Here is a 5,722-nt window from a genome sequence, read left to right on the forward strand (position 1 = left end):
ATACTTGGAATTGGAGATAGTTGAAGCCAGATTCGTGATCCTGAGCATTTTCTATTTGAAATAGTGTCCTTGTTTTTCATTTTTCGTTAATATGAAGTTGGACCAGTCCGGTGGAGGTCATCGGAGAAGATGACCGAAGCCCTAGCTCCGGTGGTGTGTTGTCACACTTCCTGGCCATCTGATCATGATTGGATGTTATAATCTAGACCACTGCTTTTGATTACCATGCATATATCTCTTTGATTCAAGACCCCAATGGAACGTGCACGTGTGGCCATCAGATATGCCACCTGAATTAATGAGGGAGATATGATGGCCCTTGTTTTTTCTAATTTCTTTTTATTTTCTGAATTTTCATTTAATTCTTTTATTTTGTTTAATTCATATTAATTTCATTTTGAATCCAAAAAATATGGGACTTTCACCAAATATCTTAAATATTTTTCTCTTTCATTTTCTGAATTAAAATTATTTTTTGGATTAATTTTAATATTTTTCATGAGTTAAATATATTTGTGCATATTTTTTATTGTTTAAAAATACTTCTGACTTTCAAAAAATCATGAATTTTTTTGTCTAAGGTCCTTTGACCTTGTTTGACCTAGGATAAATCTCTTGGCCATTTATTTGGTGTTTTGAAGAGATTTTAGGTTTTGACCAAATTAAAAGGTATTTTAATTCATTTTTAATTGATTAAATGTGTAAAAATTATGTTGAGCCATTTGTATGGTCTTCTGATGTTTGAATTTTTGTTTGGGCCTTGGTCAAGGTTGATTTGAATTTTGTTCGATCAAAACCATTGGATTTAGGGGATTGATGAAATGTACATTTCATCTTCCAAAACGAATGAATGGTTTTGATTTGATGAAAGTCATTCCTTGGTCAATTTGTGTTTCTATCTTCCCTTCCCTCTCCATCTTCATCCTTATTCTTTCCCATTCCCTCTTTGACAAATTAAATCTCTAATCTCTTAAGGCTAATTGGTTCATCAATGACTTTGTGTCAGATGAACCAATACAAGCATGAATGAGATAAGTCCATCTCTCTTGATCTTTTCTTTTAGTGTGATAGGTCTATCTCTAAATCTCTAACATGCATTAACACATAAATTTATATTGCCCGACCTCAGATAGTTGTGACTTCTACATAAGTCCAATTACAATTGCTTAACATAGAGCTAAATTTGACCCTAATAGCATAACATTCTCGTAAGTGAGATTGTAAGTCTCCCATTCTTCATGGTATTGTGTGGAAACTTGACCTTTTTTCCTTTCATGAGAGCTAGTGGCATACTTGTTGAATTATCCAACTTGGAGCCCTTCTCATGGAAGATGTCTTGGTTTAAGGATTCATACTTGTGAAAGAATGGTTGAGTGTTCTCCAAAGAATGACTTAATCAATTAAAAAACACCACTAACATTTAAATAACATTTGACTAATTCTTGTTAATATTACTTTACTTTCAAGTCATTTACTTGATGCAATTTAAATTTCAGTCGTTTATCATCTATTGTCATTTACATTTCATGTAACTTGTTTATGTTTATGTCATTTTCACTTTGCTCATTTGAGCCATATCTTGTGAGTGTATATTTTGTTTGTGCATTTTGGTTTTGTTTGTGGTCTTAGGATCTTAAAATACTTAATAATAATAAAAACCCTAAAAAATGTATGATGGACTGTTGATCTTGATCTGAACTATTGGACTTAGGATTAGGTAACACTCCCTGTGAAAAAAGGACTTGTCCAATGCCAACATTTTGAAACCAAGCTATTGTGAACTAAGCCTCCATCTGATGCAATCCTTGGATCTTATTTGAATTCATCTTCAACTTTGCCTTGTACTAATTATTATTTTGCCCTTGTATCTGATGCTTTTGTTCTGAGTTGATCAAGGAATATTTCATCTGATACATAAGAAAATAAAGAAGACTGCTAGCTATGGGAATTGCTTGCTTGGATATGGCTATCTTTATTTGATGCATTGATCTTCATAATATTTGGATATTGCTAATTGCTCCTTGATTATTGCTTAATTCAAAGTCCAAAGGGAAAAGTGGGTTTTCTATATGACATTCTTGTCTGTTGGATTGCATCCCAGTTGCCAGATCTTTTCAAATCTTAACTTTTAATTTATACTTAGGATAGCCTCTTCATCTTCTCTCACTTCTTAAATTTCAAAATCTCTCCCCCTTTTCAAATACTTTTTTTGCTTGTGATTTCAAACTTAGACCTTATTTTAAATAGAAAATTTGGTCTTATGCCAAGGGATTTTCAAACTTTTTCTTAAATCAAATTTGTAAATAAATTTAATCATATTGACTTAAAATTTCAAAAGACAAAATGAACTAACAACTTCATTCAACTTTTGGGCCTTTTGGGCCTTTTTCTTATTTAACCTTTTGTTAAAAGCAACTCACTAACTTTGAAATTTTTGCCACGAACTACGAGGTTTTTATCCCTCATTTTTATGTTGGTACGTAGGCACAAGTCCGAAGGTCTTGTCAAACACAAAAATATAATAAATGAATTCTTTCTCATCCCCACACTCTATTTTTTCTCAAACATCATTTATACCAAAAACACAAGCACATATAAAAAAAGGGCTCCCTAGGACACTCTGGGTGCTAACACCTTCCCTTTATGTATCCACCCCCTTACCTGTAATCTCTGGCATTTTATTAGTTTTGATTTGAAAACTTCTTATCTTTGGGTTTTGTTCGTACTTTTCCCTTTTCCTTTGGAAACAATAAAAGCGTGGTGGCGACTCTGGTTTTATTGATATTAAGCTTATCCATATCTTGATGGTCATGAATTTACCGCTACAGAAATTAAGTGGTGACTCTACTGGGGAGTAGTCCTCAGTGGGTTTAGCCTACTTTTTTTATGTGTATATATTTTTATATTTGATGTTTGTATATTTTTTTGTATGATATAATTTGTCTGTTGTGCTTGGTGATCTCTGAGTGGTGAGATAAGTTCTAACCCGAACTTGAGTGCAATTAATATAGTAATATGGTATAGTCATGTTCAACTTGTGTGGAGTAGTCCTTAAAAAGTTGGCTTGAGACCTATCTACTCAATGAAAACCCTTTTGGAGTTACTAATGTCACACAAGTTATTTGTGGTTAGGCATTACTTTCTCTGATTTGGGGTCCGAGAAGCTGAGGATCGTAGAACATTTAACCCAACCTGGCCTATTTAGAACTTAGTGCGGAGGCTTGATCACACTGAATCACACCGTGTTTTTGACTCGGATTTCACATGTTTATTAGGACTTTATTATCATTTTGTTTGTATTATGCTCTCTTTTATGTTATTTTCAGATATTTAGCTCTTTCGGACCCTTTTAGAAGAAACGAAGCAAAAAGACTTAAAATTAGGGTTTTTCGGCGAATATTGTACACATGGCGGGCGCCATGAAGGGATGGCGGGCGCCATGAAGGGATGGCGGGCGCCATGAAGGGATGGCGGGCGCCACCTTTGCAAATCACGTTCCCACTAAGGAGAAGTTGGAGGGCACCATGGTGTTTGCAAGCTGCTGAAATCCTCTATAAATAGTTCATTCCATTTTATTTTCAAATCATCCAACTTAGTTTACAACACTAAGACTATATTCTTCATCTGTAAAAGCGGTAATCCGTCACATCGGGGGGTTATCGCACCTTAGTGAGATTGAATTGGGTCACTTCGAGTTGCTGTCGTCTTTATCTTTAGAGTCAGAGGTTTATTATCCTTGTACCAGATTTAAAGCCTCCGTTTGGAGCAGGTTCTTATTTATCGCTTTATTTTATTTATTTTCCATCTCGCTTTACTTTATTTATTTTCCGTCTCACTTTATTTTATTTATTTTTCGTCTCGCTTTACTTTATTTATTTTCTGTCTCGCTTTATTTTATTTATTTTCCGTCTCGCTTTACTTTATTTATTTCTGTCTACGCTTTACTTTATTTAAATTCTGCCCACGTTTTACTTTATTTATTTTACACGCTTTACTCGTTCTTTACGCCTCACATTCTAATACAACTTTTCATCATGATCAATATCGTTGTGTTTGTTGGTATTACCATGTCTGGCTAAATCTTTTAAAGGTTAGAATGTAAGGATCGCGGTTAAAGAGATGTTTCACATATTGAATATGTAGAAATACTTTAAAGGCTGTTTTGATTTTTAACTTGAGTTTTCTGAAACAAACTTGGTTAGTTTTAACTATTCAAGGAGTGCGAAAGCACCTTGGTTAATTACCAGGAATTTTTATCACTTTAAGGAAAAACGATCTTTGAAACTGTTTTCGGACGCGTTAATAGATTTAAAATCAGGAAACTCCTTGGGTAAAACTTTCCAAATCAAAATCACTTTTCAACTAAGTTTACGAGTCTTATTTCTTAAAAATAAGTTTACTACTTTAGCGTTTTGTGCACCTTTTATAAGTGACAATAAAAGGCCTTAATTTAAGGGTAAACTCGGTTCTGAATACGCGAAAGCGACAGTTCTTGTTAAATGGATTCTTTTCAAGAGTACAAAATATTGCCTCATAAGTAGTTCTATTTAAACAATCGAAACATCACTTAACTGACGTGAAATACATTCAACCTGTCTTTACCTGCACTATATTATTTACCGTTATTTTGCAACCTCAATATCTCTTTTATACCGCCTTAGATAAACATCGTAACGATAGTAATCGATAGATTGACGATTTGGTCTTTGTGGGATCGATATTCTTTTATATTACTCTGACGCGATTCGTGCACTTGCGAATTCACCGGTCAAGTTTTTGGCGCCGTTGCCGGGGACCAACTTCGTCAAATTCCGTACCTTGTTGTTACACCGTCTAGACTAAGGCATTATTAGCCGGTAAATGCGAAGAACCCGTAGTACCGGAAATTTAGTAGATCTTTTAGCGGAACCCGAATGTTACACTCGTACACGCCTCTTACTCATCAGAATTAAGAAAGCTATGGCCGAGAATCGCAACCGGAGACCTCTTAAAGAATTCGCCCAACCCTCTAACGAGTAACCTAGTTTGAGTATAGTAAACCCCCTTATTCCTGCTAAAAATTTCGAACTAAAACCGTCTTTGTTGCAATTAGTGCAACATAACCAATTCGCGGGTCTCGCTACTGAGAACCCAAATCAATATTTAAAAGTTTTTATCCAACTGGCCGACACTTTTAAATCTAACGGCGTTTCACCTAATGCGATCCGATTGAGATTATTTCCTTTCTCCCTCAGGGATAGAGCACGTTCATGGTTAGATTCACTTCCAGCTAATTAAATAACTACCTGGGAAGACCTTAGGAGAGTATTCCTTGCTAGATATTTATCCCCTAGTAAGACTGTTGTTCTTCGAAACCAAATAAGTAGATTTACTCAAAACCAAAGAAAATCGTTTTTTGAAGCTTGGGAGAGATATAAGGAGCTATTAAGAGTTTGTCCACACCATGGCCTAGAACAATGGTTGATCGTTCATACCTTCTACAATGGACTCCATTATAACACAAAGATGAGCATCGACGCTGCCGCAGGTGGCGCACTGATGAACAAACCTTACCCTGAAGCTTGTGACCTAATTGAGGATATGGCCCAAAACCATTACCAATGGGGAAATGAACGAGCATCAATAGAGAAAAAGGAGACCCAGGTGGAATACATGAGGTAAGCTCTCTAGACATGATGCAGGCGAAAATGGACGCTTTAGCCCTTAAGATAGAACATGTGTC

General features: G+C 35.2%; 1 non-coding gene across 1 annotated transcript; it reads right to left on the reverse strand.

Moving 5' to 3' along the window:
* Positions 1-5,343: 5,343 nt before the first annotated feature.
* LOC127077328 (small nucleolar RNA R71) lies at positions 5,344-5,450 on the reverse strand. The gene has a single exon (XR_007787162.1). It is a non-coding gene; the product is annotated as a small nucleolar RNA R71 (small nucleolar RNA).
* Between the last annotated feature and the right edge of the window lie 272 nt (positions 5,451-5,722).

This window comes from Lathyrus oleraceus, chromosome 4, assembly GCF_024323335.1.
Source record: "Lathyrus oleraceus cultivar Zhongwan6 chromosome 4, CAAS_Psat_ZW6_1.0, whole genome shotgun sequence".
NCBI classification, from domain to species: Eukaryota; Viridiplantae; Streptophyta; class Magnoliopsida; order Fabales; family Fabaceae; genus Lathyrus; species Lathyrus oleraceus.